Source organism: Pleurodeles waltl, chromosome 3_1 (genome assembly GCF_031143425.1).
Source record: "Pleurodeles waltl isolate 20211129_DDA chromosome 3_1, aPleWal1.hap1.20221129, whole genome shotgun sequence".
Classification (NCBI taxonomy): Eukaryota; Metazoa; Chordata; class Amphibia; order Caudata; family Salamandridae; genus Pleurodeles; species Pleurodeles waltl.
Window position 1 is genome coordinate 700,784,954 of NC_090440.1, and position 15,811 is coordinate 700,800,764.

At 48.3% G+C, this 15,811-nt stretch overlaps 1 protein-coding gene across 6 annotated transcripts in view; it reads right to left on the reverse strand.

Moving 5' to 3' along the window:
• LOC138284503 (myotubularin-related protein 9-like) overlaps positions 1-15,811 on the reverse strand; it is a 160,952-nt gene that overhangs the window by 118,699 nt on the left and 26,442 nt on the right. For 2 of the 6 annotated variants that reach the window (XM_069223362.1, XM_069223358.1), the window contains exons 1-2: positions 10,881-10,967; positions 6,558-6,629 (exon numbers count right to left, since the gene is read on the reverse strand). The gene's annotated coding sequence lies outside the window, so the exon portion shown is untranslated. Of the gene's footprint in view, positions 1-6,557; positions 6,630-10,773; positions 10,969-15,811 lie in introns of those variants that run through there. The other 4 variants (XM_069223364.1, XM_069223359.1, XM_069223365.1 and 1 more) reach the window with 4 other exon arrangements.

The window sequence follows — 15,811 nt, forward strand, 5'->3', positions numbered from 1 at the left end:
CAGGCTCTCCTTATCGGTGTTGCATTTTATACCCTGTAATTCTCTCATGTTGCTATGGCCATGAGATTACTGCTTCTTTAACGCACAGCCTAAACCACTTGATAGTTTCCTACATATGCTTCGAGCCAACTGATGCTTCCAACCCCTGAGCTTCCCACCACGTACTATATGAGGGGTAGTAAACGCTATACAAAAGTTCCAATACAACACAACTGCTAAGAGCTGTCCTTGCTGAAGTGGTGGGTCTGGTGTTAGCCTAAAAGCGGATAGAATGTTCACCTATTCTAGTACCTATCAGGCAGTGCTTAATTTGTGCTTGTTGCTTCCGGTGCTCAGCACCAGCACTTATATTTGAGGACCGTGTCTAATTCTTCTGCTCCAAGCATTTGCTGCGAGCAAACGACACATATGCGAAAGACAGAGGAAGGGAAAAAACGAAAAAGCGTCACAATTGGAGAAAGCAGAAAGCTGCAGGTATGAGCTGAAGGGACAGGGAGTGGCTTTATATGGATTGAAGAGGGCCGAGATTGCTTCAGGTTTACGCCGCCTCAGTATTCCGTGTTGCACATTTAACTGCAGCGGCCGCATTTTAAGAGGACGGCTTTGGGCAGCAGCACTTTTTTATTTACAAATTAAGCACTGCTATCAGGTACCTATCGCAGTACCTATTACAGACATGGGCATAGCTACTGGGGTGCATGGGGTCTTGCACCCCCTAATAAATGCATTTTCTGGTAAATGTAGGGTACATGTGCTTTCAGTTGGGTTTGGTGAGGTGCCTATAGGATTTCAAAAGGACTTTTTACATACACACAGACAAAAACACACGCACACACACTCTCCGTCTATCAGTTTTGAATGTCTTAAAAATGTTTGTTATTTTACAAAATGTTATTATTTCTCTCTTGGTACCGTTATTAATCTGCATTCCTCACCCTTTTCACTACATCTTAAGCCCCCCTCACAAAACTAAACCCAATAACTACTACCTTAACACTAACATTGGATTCCAGAGCAGAGTGCTTCATGGTGTAATGAACTTAAATGCCTAGTTAGGGGTAGTAAGCCCTATATAAATGTGATTACAATAAAATGCAACATATAACTCTCCTGGCCACAAATAAGACCGTAACACACAGAGGTGGGGCAGTCGATTGTAGTTCATCCAGGCTGCATAAAATGTCTGTAACGCTTGACACTTTTACACTCACATTAAGACAAAACTGCACCGGGGTCCCCCACATCGGGGGAGCCACACATATGGCGGGTCCATACCGGGGGCTGCATAACTGGGTGGGGGTGCAATGCACCTCCAACCCCCAAACATGATGAAGAGGGATTTGTGTAGGTGCCAGCGCGGCCCCGGAAGCAGGGCCACGCAAATGAGATATGTGAATTGGCCCCACCCATAACAGGGGTCACGGCCGGTGACTGGGTCTTTTCTCCCGCTGGCCGACCACAGAAGAGGATCGGACCAGTCCTGTGCTCGTCCCGCAAGGGGTTTTTGTTTGTTTTCTATTGAAAGTGTCACAGGCAGAAGACTCATCACGCTCCTCGTGGATCTCTTCAGCAGCCCAGTCGCACCCTGCCTGGGAGCCTCACGGGCTCGACCGCTGCGCACCTGACCCAAGTTTTGGGACTCGGTGGTGGCTCCGGCAGGGGCCCTGGTGCTGCAGGTGGCGGGGTGTAATTTGGAAGCATTTAGCAGGGTTTGGAGCGTGCAGGGTTACTCCACCTGTAATTTTCGGGCCTGTTTTCCTTTTTGTGCACAATCTGCTGGCTCTGGCGTTGGCTTGGCGAGGTGGGGACAGTGGCAGGACAGGGGCCATTATCAGTTAATGTGTGGTTGGCCTGCGGGTCAAGGCAGATTTTAGATGTGTTTTCCTTCTCTGTATTTCAGATAGCCCCCTTAGGAGCTGCAGGGCTGGGTTGCTTGGGGCTAGCTTGCTGTTTGATCCTGGTGCCTGACAGTAGGGCAGCAGGTTTTGGGTGGCTGTTATCAACGTTTGCTTGCGCAGTTGTGTAGCTACCCCACGTTACGTGGCTGGTGTTGCCTCTTGGTGGTGATTGTGTTATGCAAGCCCTATGGGTTATCAAAATGGCTGTAAGTGGGCAACATGGCCAAGCTGTCATGGACTGAGGAGCTGTTATAAGTGCAAATGCCAGGCCAGGCCAGGCCAGGCCATTGCATCATTAAGGCCTGAGGGACCCAAGGAGCAAGCTGAGAGGCCTAAGAGGTCAGGAGAGCCTCTCGGAGGCATCCTCCCGGTCCCAAAGAGAGCCCAGGGGCAGGGAAAGTGTAGGAGCCAGGTGACCCAGGCATGCAAGCGAATCAGGACACTACCGCTTTGATGGCAGTGCCGGTGGGTATGACCCCGGCCCCGGATGCCCCTATTCAGCCCATTGCAGCAAATTTATCAGACCCGTCCGGGGGAGTCACGCCGGGGGACTTGGCCCCGTGGTGAGTAACTCTGGCCAAGTGGCAGTGCAGGATACTACCACAGCGGTGACTGGGTCGGTGGCGGCTGGTGGCATTGTGCAGAATGTTGGTGCGGGTAGGGCTTTGGGGTGACCTCCGCCAGTGGGCAAGTTCAAAAGGCCCTGGTGCCTAATTTATCATCTGGTTTGCCTTGGCTTTCAGAGATGGAATGCTGTTTATCCATCTGGTGGGGGGGCACCTTGGCGGGGGATGGCGAGGGTGATGTTATGGAGAAAGCACAACACCTAGTGTCTCACCTGGGAATGCAAGGGCTGGTCAGGGATAACAGGGGACCATGGGGGGTTCGACTGCCCTGCTACTTCTTCTTCAGCGCTTACAGGGAGTCAGGTGCCGCTGGCTGGTGGGGCTCTTGTGCAGTCATTGACAAAACGTCTGCTGTGCTGAGTACTGCAGTGAGTGTTACTGTTCCGTGGGGAGTGGCAGCTACAGTAATGTCTCCTCCTGCCCAGGGGGCAGCGAATATAGGTACTGGGCCCTCGTTATCCCCTATGGCTTTGGGTGACATTCGCTCTGGAAGTAAAGGAAAAGATATGGAAAGGGATGTATGTAGACATTTTTGATTTGTTGGTGGACAAGTCTGAGAAGAAGGAGGTCAAACACTGTAAAGAATGCACACACCCTAGGGACTCTGGATATTGGACACACAAGAAGAAGGTTGAGGAGACTATTGTGAATTGGGTCAGGGGTTTCTCGACCTATCAGGCCATTATGGTGGAGCGTTTCAATGATCTGGGTGGGCAATTGGCTTGCTATCAGAACAGGATTATGAGTGCTCATTATGAATATGGTGGGACGATTAAAGCCAATAGGCCTATCGAGGGATGGGATCAGATTGAAATCATCACTTAGCTCCGACATATGAATTGGCCACAAGGTAGTACTGATCAGCCCTTTCAGACAAGGACAGGTTCCACCAGTGACCCGAGGTGGGGGGCAAAGAAAGGGCCTTGCTGGGATTTTAACCAGCGCACCTGCAGCCGATCGTCCGGAACCTGCAGATTCAAAAATTGCTGTTTGTTCTGTGGTCAGGTCTCCCATCCAGAGTCTAAGTGTTATAAAAAGTTCAGAGAGAAGGGCACCAAAAAACAGGAGTGACAACTTGAAATTTGGCAGACCTCCCTCCCCAGTTAACCTAATGGCAAAGGTTCCTTGGCTCAATACTTACTCTAACCAGGCCGCAGCTTGGATATTGTATGAAAGGTTTAAGGAAGGCTTTAGGAGTCCAGCAGCAGGTTATGTGCACTCCCCTTACTGTAAAAACCAGCAATCTCTCAGATCCAACCTGGCGTTAGCTAGGGTAAATTTCCTGAAGGAGATAAGTCTGGGGCGTGTTGCTGCCCCTTTCAGCCTAGTTCTCATGGATGTTTTTGTTTGTTCCCCCTGGGGCTGGTTTCTAAAAAAGATCTGGGTGAGTTCAGATTGATTCATAACCTGTTAGCCCCAAGGGTAGTTCTATGAATGAGGCTATTGACGGGGCTTTATGCTTGGTCAAATACGCTTCCCTTGAACAAGCAATCCAGATGCTGCGGGAGCTGGGGACTGCGGCTGTGATGGCAAAATCTGATATTGGGTCTGCTTTCTGGTTGCTCCCTGTCCACCTGGAGGATTTCTATCTCATATGTTTTTAGTTTGAATGGGCCTGCTACTGTGATATGTGTATGTCGATGGGCTGCTCCGTGTCCTGTACCTATTTTGAGATGTTTAGCACATTTCTTGAATGGGTTTTAGACGGATGTCATGGTATCAGCGGGCTCTCCATTACCTCAATGACATTTTGCTCCTTGGTCCACCCGGCTCTGAGCAATGCACTAAGGCTTTAGGAACCTTTCAGAACCATATGCGGGATCCTGGGGGCCAACTGGCTCTCGGCAAGACCGTAGGCCCAGCAACTACACTTGGGTTTCTTGGAATTGAGTTGGATTCTGTGGCAGGGGTGTCCAGGCTCCTGCTAGAAAACGTTAACACTTTTTCCAAGGCCTTGCAGGCATGCCTGAGAGCTAGGAAGTTTACACTCCACCAGCTGCAGGTGCCGGTGGGACAACTTAATTTTGCTCTGCGAATCATTCCCATGAGGCGCCCCGTATCCTGCCGTTTTGCCAAGGCCATGTCAGCACTGAAGGTAAAATATCACCACACCAGGCTCTCGAGTGAAGTCAAACAGGATATAAGGATTTGGGAGTCTTTCCTGCGGGAATTTAATGGAACTATTGTGTGGCCGGGGCAGCCTAGTACCAACCATGATTTCAGTCTCTTTAATGGATGCAGCAGGCAGTGAATGATTTAGGGCCATCTTTGGGACGGCATGGTGTGCACAGCGCTAGCCCAGGGAGTGGATGCAGTCCATGTTGGTGGTCAGTATTAGTTTTCTAGAGCTGTTTCCAATCCTTGTGGCTTCATCAGTTTGCACTGAACAATTTCGCAACCAGGCAGTAGTTTTCTGGTCTGACAACATGACAGTTGTAGAATGCATCAACGAGCAATGCGCAAAATGCAGGCTGATTCTGAGGGTTCTGAAAGAAATTGTGCACCTGTGTCTGTGATTGAATGTGCTCTTTAAGGCCAAACATGTGCCTATTGTGTTGAACAATGCCGCTGATGCTTTGTCCTGTTATAAGATGCAGGTTTTCAAGTTCCACCACCCAGGAGCAGAAGAATTTCCCACGCTCTTCCTGGAGCATCTGCAGCAAATTTGGTGCCCAAGATTGCCAGACCTCATGGCAGCAAGTTTAGCTCCCGGGACCAGGCAGGCCTATGAGAGGTCATTTAATGCTTATTCAGAGTTCTTTGGGCGTGCTGGGTTATCTGATTGGTTTGCTACACACTAAGTCATGGCCTTTATGGGGGCAATTAGGGGCCGAGGGCCGGTCAGTTGCTTGCGCCAAACGCTATGCCACAGCAATTTCCTTCTTTGTGCAACTGCTTGGGTGCCCTGATGGAACTAAATCTTTCTTGGTAAAGAGGGAGACTTGTAGGGACCAGATTGGACGTTAGGCGCCCCATTGATACAGCCAAGCTGGCGGCTATTCTGGGGTCTCCCAGAGGCATATGTAGCTCCCCAGGAGAGATCAGCCTATTCCGGGCGGCATTTGCCCTTGCTTTTATGGAGCCCTCAGGCTGAGAGACTTTGTGGCCAGTAGCAAGAGGGACATTGGGGGGATATCTACAGCCCTCCCCATCCGATGGTTGGGGGTGCATGCGCCCTGGTTATTAACATCCCTCATACTAAGGTTGATCAGGTCGGGAGGGGTGACCACGTACTACTGCATAGGGTCCCCAGTATTGAGTGCTGTCCCGTCCAGAACTTGGAAGGCCCCATGACACATCAGCCCCAGGGAGGTGGGTGGCCCATGCTCGATCACACTGATGGCACCCCTCTGACGAGGTACCAATTCTCTAGGATACTGAAGCGTGTTCTGTCTGCAGCGGGTTTGACTCCTCTGAGTTTGGAACTCATTCCTTTAGAATTGCGGCAGTGCCACTGGGCCTATAAGGTGCAGCTCTGCCGAGGATTGGCAGGTAGTCCTCAGACTATTATAAATGATATGTGAGATTGCATATGCTGTAATTATAAAATAAAATACAGCCGGGAGTTTATGACCCCTAACACAAGAAATGTATTTTACCGACTACATGTGTGACAGGACATGTGGGGAGGTAACTCTGCAGTTGGAGGGAGGACTCGGCGGTACTGGATCATAATGTCCATCACCCAGTTGTGTACCCATTCATAGCAATAGACCACCCATCAGAAACTGAACACACATGGAAAAACTGAAGCAACCTGCCACGTGCCGCTGGCAGACAGAGGACTTTAATTTAGTCCACTACTGTAGGTCCCGACACGCTACATTCTTTGACCGCTTCTTGACATCTCACAATGACAATCAGAGATGGGCTTCCATATTATGAGTGAGATCCCATAGCACGATAACTGCACCTCAGTGGCCATCACGCATGACATCGAAACATTTATAAAAAAAAAGACATCATAGTTCCAACCACACACCATACACAGTGTGTAGTGTGCTACCCGATTTCTCTATTTTATCGTACTCACCTGGTGATGTTTATGTATTTATTTTTTGTTTTGGAGAAGTGTCTCATGGACAGGAGGGTGCCTTTCCATGACCTGCAAGGTAAAGAAACAAGGGACAATTAAGTAAAGTGTTGATTTGTTTAAGAGCAATCAAGTGAGAAGAACATATCAAAATCTAGTAACAAATCAATAATTAGACTATCTTAGACATTTCCACTGAGCAAATACTGACCCACCTTCCACAGGTCACGACTGGGAAGGGGTAGTGTTAGGAGACCCATAACCCTTGGTCCCAGAAAAGTCACAACTTGGGGGTACTGGGGAGCCTCAGCCTGGGGTATAGTGGAGTCTGTGGTGCCAGTGAGTGGTGAATGCCAGAGCCAGGGGATGGGGTAAGATGGCACCATGAGCTAGGATGCTAGACATCCAAGGTCTGAGGTACAGCGAAGCCAGGATCATGAAAACAGGAAAACTAAACCTGGAGTTAGACGTCAAAGTAGGGAGATCTATGGGGAACGAAGTGCCCATACTTTTTTTAATTTCACAGAAACAGGTATCATATTTTTTGTTACAAAAACAACCATCCCTGCACGCATAATACCAACTTTGAGGTGCCTCTGACTGAAAAAGAAGTAAGGGGAGCCAAGGGAGGGACAAAGAGATAAGGAACAAATACACCTATTCGCCAGGGTGCCTCTGACTTGAAAAATTGTAAATGGTTAATTAGCAAATGTACAGTCTGACTGGGAGCAGGGCCAGACTGTGGATCCAGAAACAGTCCTGGCAAAAATGCTGAAAGCACCCCAGCTCCCTCTGCCTTCCTGCGCCGTGTCTCTCTTTCCATCAGTCCTTACATTCTCTTCCCCCACCGCTCTCTCTCTCTGGAAGTCTACACACATCTACTGCAGTTAACCTTGGCGATCTGGGGAAGTGAGAGAGGCACCAGGAGTGGCCCTGGTATTATAAAACTGGCTCCAGCCCACCAGGGAACTGCCCAGTGGAATAAAAGGGCTGTGTGGCCCTGGCTGGGAGCCAGTATAGCCTCTCATTGATGGAGTATTTTGAGAAGGGCCTGTTTGATAATGTGTGTAATGGAATTTTAAAATAATGACTTGCATGCTCACATTGGGACCTTGTTGCACTATAAATACGCACTGCACTATTCCCCACTATGCAAACCAGGATTCAGTTCTCTGAGTCTTTGGTCTCTCGCTCTCTCTCACACACACCCACACACATCTGTGCTGATCGCTTTAACCAATTTAGGTTGCACAACAAAAGAGTGCATTTCCCACCTGATAGTTTAACTTGCATGTATTTTTTTTATTTAAGGTGTGTGCATTATTTACCTGAAGATGAAATCCAGCAAAATTATTGCAGAAAATGTAGTTTAGTTTTAGCCACGTCTTTTACCCTGCCCCTTGCTTACTGACCCACCTCACCGCAATGCATTAAGCATCACATTTCCCACAAGTTTTTTATGCAGTTCAGTCGCTGTCTGGGATACAAAAAGGACGCACCGAAAACACGGGAACTGATGATTTTAAGAAACAGCAAGTTTAGAAGCGAAGCACTTACACTGACGAGAAGAACGGAGGTTAACTAAACGAAGGATTCAGATTTCCAAACACACAGAAAGATCACATAGATTTATCCAATCACTTCCTCCGGCGCTCAGTGAGTCGAACGACAACCCGGTTTCATTATGCTCTATTCTGGGAATTGCTCCTAAACTTTCGGAACGGAATGAAGCATGAGATCACATAACTGAATGCGTGTGTATACTGAATATACGGTAATCTCCAAACGGGGGTACTTGGATGTGCACTGCTGAACAACACGTACTTCTGGTGGCAGATACCCCTCGGGGGGTGGGGGGAAGGGGGAGTCCGTAGGGTAGCTCCGGACCCGATAACTTTAGGGGCCGGGAGAAGGTGCAGCGCGCCAGGGGCAGATGCTGTGACCGACAGGACTGTGGGCGCTGCAGCACTGCATGAACGGCCTGCAGTGCCCAGGAGCCGGACTTCCTTTACCGGACCACGACACAGCTCTGGGCGGCGAGGCGGAAGTGGGCCTTCAGAGCGACCCGCCCAGGCCCCAGTTTCTTCCTCCAAGCTATGAGTGCGGCTTACTTGTGGACCCCAAGGGCGCGTCCCGACCACCTCCATACAGCGAGCGCCCTAGGCTGCAGGGTGGTTTCTTGGCGCTAAATGGAGAACGGGGACGTGGAGGGCACGGAACTGGAGTAGAAAGAAGAAGCGTGCTCTGCTCTGTAATGAATGGCTGGGTTAGTCAATAGTTCTTCCTGGGTTGGCCAACAGTTTGTAACTGCGGATGACGGGAACACCACCTGCCACTCTTCTGTGTTAAAAAACACAACACAAATCGGAAACTGCAAGCCCGCCAGAAAGGGAATCATCATGAAGCGGACAGTGATGTGAGGATAGGGCCAGCTGCATGTGAGAAAAACATACATTTATGTGCGACACGTGCCCAAGGTGACCTCCCGGCTTAGAAGCCGTGATTCGCAAGGTACCCACTCCAGACTATAAACGGGGCATTTTGTCAAATTATCTCTCGCCCAGTTTGTGCGACCTCGTGACGTTTCTGAACACTTAAGGTACCGAGAGGAATCACTTAACTCGGCAGTTCAGCGTTCCCTCCCTTAAATGCTGCACCAGGGCACATGTTCACACACAAAAAGTGCACATCGCGGACAGAAGCAGCGCAAGCTTCCCAGAGACACAGTGACGCTCACTGCGTCTAAGGGACGCTTGCACTTCTGCTATGGAAGTGCAAGCTTCCCTCAGACGCAGTGAGCACCGCGCCCGGAGCGAAGTGAGTGTCTCACCCCCAACACTAGTTACGGCAGCGCAAGCTTCGCTCCCCATACGACTGACGGCAGTGCAAGCCACCTTTGTCGACGCGAACAAGTATAGTGCAGTTTGCAGTGGTGCAAGGCACGCGCGTCAAATAGAGGTAATGCACTGGCTGCAACGATGCAGACTTCCCTCACACTTGCAATATATAGAGGTGGAACATATGGCAGCGCCACTATCCCTCACAAAAGTGCAAGTGTGGGAGCCAGCACACCAGGTATAGTAGTGCAAGCTGCATGCACACACAGAGAGAGCGAGAGAGTCTGTCAACAAAGCAATTTCACAGGCAACAGAAGTCTAAAAGTTTCGGTCAGACACAGAAAAAGCACAACACAGTGCAAGCTTCCCTTGTTCACCCAGAACAAGCACATTTACAGGAATGAACAGAGCAAGCGTCCCTCACGTATGCAAGGCACGGGTACAGCAGAAGACACCATATATATGCTGGGTGGAATGCTTTGAAACATCTCAGCCACTGCACATTGTTCAGGGTCACATTCCAGCCCAGCAGCAGTGCCAGAATCGTCAGAAAAGCCCAGATAGAGTAATCCCCACCCAGGGCTTTTAGTGGGATGAAAGACTGGGGAGGGGGTCTCTCAAAGGGACGTGGCCGATGTAATTAAGGTCGTGGCTTAAAAACACGTTAAACCAAAAATCTGTGTTAGCACAGTGTGACTTCCAAATGGTGTTTAGTTGCTTCTTTCTGTCATTGCATCTAGATTTGTATAAAATAATGGAAAAGCTTCAGTTCTGAAATGATGATTCTGTGAAATAAGTATAACGAGTGGTATTGCTGCCGAGTTAAGATTGCTTTTCACCCTGAGGGTGACGACAAAGATGGAGAGGCCGATAGGGACCCGTCTCAGCACCTGCTTGGACCCGACCCACTTAAAGCCCTACCCACACCCGCCCGGCCCCGCAACCAGCAGGGCACACAGCTGGCGGCCAGTGGTGGAAGTTTCTTTCACAAATACAGAGCTGATATGTCACAAGCAGCGCACTGCAGGTTCTCTCACACAAGACCTGCACAGCCCGTAGGAAGAGCGATGCACGCCCCCTCCCCATCGCAACGCACACAGTCCAAGTGAACCCCAGGCAGCAGGAGGACAGGCGGCCCTCAAACACAGAAGTAGCGCACGCTTCTGTCACACATGTAACAGGCACAGCAGAGGCAGCAACAAGGCCGTATTTCCTCCCATAAAGCACACGCTTCCCCAGACATAGAAAACACCTCGCAGCAGGCATAGTACAGGCTATAAGTTAGTCTCTCACGGACGTTGCACAGCACAGACAGTAGCAGTTCGCGCTTCTCACACGCAGACAGCGGTACCGTAAGTTAGTTTCTCTCTCACACACACTTGGTGCTGCAGGGTGTACGCTTCCTTCACACGCACAGACGCAGCGCTACGGTGTAAGCTTCCTTCGCACGCACAGACGCAGCGCTTGTTTCCCGTGCTCTGCTCACTTAAGGAAGGTTCGTCCTTAGGCTCAGCCAGCGTCGATCTCTGAGCTGGAAGGATGAGGTTGGGCTCTGACCACATCTGTATCTCAGCAGCCAATCAGCTGTGAGCATCGGGTGTGCGCAGATAGGAGGATGCTAGCAGCAGAGCTGAGATGGGGAAACCGTGTTCAGCGGAAGGAGGGCGGGGGTGGTCAGAATGCACTTCCTATTTGGTGTTTGCAGATCTGAGAGGCCCGGTGCAGGGGTTCCGTGTTGAACTGAGCTGCCCAGTGCAGGTTTTAATACAGATGTGACTGGACTAACCCAGGAGATCAGTGCAACTTCTAAAGGCAACGTGTGTGCTCTGCACGTATTTCAAACAGCCAGCTCCGGATTTTGTGTAGATTTCAAACCATCAGCGCAGCAGTGGATATGTGCAGATCTGAAAAGTCCAGTGCACGTCCTCCGTGCGTTGCCCAGTGGAAGTGGGATCTTATGAACCTAAACGACTCCGGCCCTGATTTACAAAACTTTGATGCAACTGGGGACAGCAAGCAAACTTGCTGCATGCACTGCGTTGTGTCAACTTGTGAGAGCAGAACTGCAACACACCTACATATGAAAAGTGCAGTTGTGTCCTGTATCTGCGATGGCGCTCTTACTGCAGCCATGTGCCAACGCAGTCACCTTTGCACCCTAGTGCACCCTAGTTCAAAGGTGTCTGCACTGTGGTCTGAATCATATTTGTGCCGGAAGGAGCCCCTCTCTGCACAAGAAATATGTCGAAAGACACTTTCCTCTTTGCAAGTGTGCTGCACAATGCATTAGACATGCCAAGAGGAAAAAACCTAGGATAAATAATAATTTTTCTCCTCATTACGTCAGCTTTAGGGAGGCACAGGATTGTGGCACAAATCCATGATTACAAGTCTGTGTAGACAGTGCTTTAAATGGGCCGGTACTGTCCGGTATGGAGTACCGGCACTTTTTTATTTTCAGAGGGCGAGTACCGGCACATCGCAAGAAAAACGTAATACTTTTAATTGGGGAGTACCGGCACTTCGCAGAAACAAGCAGATACTCTGGCACAGAGTACCTGCACTTTAATTTTTCAATTTCAAGCACTGCTTGTAGATATGGACTTGCATCAAAATCCATGGGTGGTGGCACATGAACACCTATGCACCACTCATGGACTACATCTTTGATGCAAACTAGCGCAAGACAGCGCATTGCACTATTACTTTTGGTTACAAGCCAACAAACTAACAAAGAAAATCTCCATTTGTGTTGGTTTGTAAACATCAACCTGGATTTTGCGTCGGTCTGCATTAAAAAACGAATGCAAACCCGATGAAAAAAATCTCTGTAAATCTGGGCCTCAGTGTGTAGGTTTATGTGCCGATCTGAAGGCCCAGTCTAATGCTTCTATAGAGGTCTTCTTAGGTTGCCTGTGTAGCTCTAAAACAGTATCTGTTTTGCCCTCAAGGCCCAGTGAAAGCTGTAGGTGAGAATGAGAGGCCCACTGATGGCATCTGTTTGGTGGCTCTCAGTGACTCAGGGGGGTTTCTGTAATCATGAGAGGCCATGCACGCGCACCCTGACACGGTTTGGTTTTTCTGTTTTCATTTTGTCCTTCAGTTTTCTTGTTTATATGTTGGTTTCAACAGTTCCCCCTCATCTCACTCCTTTCTAATAATCAGACAGAAATTGAGCCGTGATCCAGATAGCCTCATGTCAGGGGGCATCACACAGTAGGATGGGCTAGCGCTTACATTGGGTGGGCTCAGGTGGTGGGAGTTTGGGTGCCACGAGCTGTCCCCAGCGTCTGCCCTGAGTCTTTGTGATGAGTCTTACTCCAGGTTGGAACCATCTGATTGATCATTTTTCCTTTTGCACCTATTGGCGATGCAATGAAGCCTGACCTGCTTAGTCACCCATTATTGACTATGTTGCGCTTTTGTGCTGAGTCACCATGTGCTACCTGTGGTCTTTATATCATGTACTGTCCTGGCTTTCAAATGTTCTATACTATACAGATGCCAATAGGCACAAGTTTAAAAAACAGAGAGGCCCTGCACAAAGGGTCGGGGAAACTTCAAGGGTTGTATTTACAAGGAGTTCACACAACACAGCAAGTAAAGTTGCTGCAACGCCATATCTACTTACAAGTGGTGTAGTTCTGCTCTCTCTGTGCACTGGCACACCTGTGGCTGCTGTGTGGCAACGTAGGTACTCTTGCTTCACAGTGTACCGGACTATGTAGTTCACGTAGTATAGCTTTTGTGCAGGAAAGTGTCCCTTTGTGCCCAAAAGCTATCCCCTACGGTATTTTCTTCTTTGTATGCGTGATGCAGGATGCACACACGTACAAGGAGGAAGAAACAAGGATGAAAACATTTTGGCAGGATTTTGGCACAAATCCCTGTCCACAATTTCATTCTTGCGTCAAAACCCATTGGTTGTTGCATTGCACACCGATTCATCAACCATGAAGTGCCCCCTGACACAGAGTAATGCAAAGCAGCACACTGTTTTGGCTTGCATTCCTCTGGGTTACAAATCATGATCTGTGTTGGTTTGTAAATCCCAGTAGAAGACATAGTGTCAGGCTACATTAAAAACAAAAGTAATGCAAACACGAGGCAAACCCTTCAAAAACCTTTGCCTACAAGTTCTAAGCAATTCTGACCAGTCTTGCATCCAGAACACTTCAATGCCTTGTAAGGGGTAGTGCCTTGTAAGGGGTAGTGCGTGCTATATAAATGCAAATACACTGCATTTACAATACAATTTAACCCGCAAGTTTTATAAGGAATGCCATGGGAGCCAGTTTAGTTTCCCTTGATTCCACTAGAGGGCGTTTGATCCCACATCAATTCACGACGAAACCTCACAAGACACAGAAGAGAGAACCCCACATCCTCTGCTGTTAAGCTTGAGAAACACTGTTATTTTAGAGCTGTTTAAAGCCACTTTCTCTGTTGGTACACCACAGTAGTGATTTGTCCACCTTCATACTTGCAGCCTCTCGCCATTCAGGAAGGAGGCACCGGGTCCATTTGAGCCTCCATCTGAGCCAAAAAGCGTGTGTTACTGCTATCCTTTGCAGGCCTCATTTTTCGGAGCACAGCCTTCTCTAAGTCATGTGCATGTTTGTCTTAATGCCTGTTTTTGTAATTTTACAAATTGCCCACATCTCAATTCACTGATCATTTCTCCTTTAAAAGTCATACCCCTGCAACCTAACAATAACTCATCTCCTGTAGCTCATTGATTTATAGCGCCAACCAATGCACAAACTCACATCCCCCAGATCACACCAAACTCCTATTATTTTACCACATACAGACGGCATGGCATGGCTTCTTTAAGTGCAGAAGGCTAATCCCAATAACCAACAATAATCAAAAACAAAAATACTATCCCTGGGTTCTGGAGCAGTGTGCTGGCCGGCATAAAGCACTATCACGCCTCAGAGGTAGTAGGTGCTACATAAATGCAGTTACAATACGATAACCCTCCTGCCTCATACTAAGACTAATTCCATAACACTCAGGGGTTATGCAGGATATTGTAATGTGTGCAGTCTGCATAATAATTTCCTTATACTGCTTGACACTTGCATAAATAAAACTGGTATGGTCATGTCCATCACCCACTACAGTGCCAGTCCACAGCATTGAACCACCCATCACCAACTGAACAGGCATGGAATAACTGAAAGGATCTGCTCATGCCGCTGGCCATTACTCCACCATTGCGGTTCATAGTTAGCTACATACTATGACCACTTTTGACTTCTCACAATGGCAATCAAATCTGTGATGATAGTAAGAAAACCCATCCCAGCAGTTCTCTGATCTATCTCTCCCTCAAACCTATTCGTACTCAGAGCCATGAAGTTTAAACAAGAGATCTGAGGATCTGTGCAATAACCAGCTCGGTGAATTATGAAAATATTAAATACCGTAAGGTACCTGCAGAGCAGCTCAAAGCTACCAGCTTACCGAAAACCATGTACTGTGCGCCTGTTTCTCACATTTCTTCATCCATTGCACTGCTAAGCCCTGCATCCCATAACACGTTAACCGCACTGTGGTGGTCATCATGCACAACCTGGAAACACTTCCCACGCAGGAACAAATCAAAGACAACATCGTTCCATCCACATACCCTAGACCAGTGATACTCATAGTACGGCCCAGGGGGCGCATGCGGCCCTTCTGACCTTTACTTGCCGCCCCCTCGGCCCCCTGGTTAACAGCAGCACTGGGCTGCTGTTTACTCGACTCAGCACCGCCATTAAAAAGATGTTGAATAAATGAGCAAGCATTTATCTAGGGTGAATTGAAGTTTTAAAAAAAAGGAAGAAGCTAGGGTGTCCTGCACAACGTAACATCAGAAACACATTCATTTTTAAAGACATTTGCAGAAAACTTGTAAAAGCATTATCAAATCTGTTCAAAATTCAAAAAGTGTATTTCATTAACATGTAGAGCCATTTCATTTTAGTACACCAGAATATATCAGTGAATTGAGAAATATTTTTAAAGTGATATTTTGCAAACAAGAATCTAGAAATATTCACTCTTGCTCCCCACCCTGACAACAATGCAAAAGGTGAGCTAGGAGGCATGTCAGTTCTTATGTGCACTCTTTGCTTGGCCTGGGTTTCTATTTTACATGAACATTATAGTTTCAAAAGCCCAAGAAGGTTTTGTGCAGCACACACCCTGAAGTCATGTATTTTGAGGTTTCATATGTGATAATGAACACAAAGCAAGGAAAGTGAAATAAAACATTTTGCTGGCTTCAAGCAATTGGTTAAGTGGAGAAGCAGCGATCATTCCCATGTTTATGGTTTCACATTGTGCAATTCAGACACTAGATATATACACTTCGCTTCCTCTACCCTCACCTTACTGCCAACCCCTGACCACCACCCTGCTGGC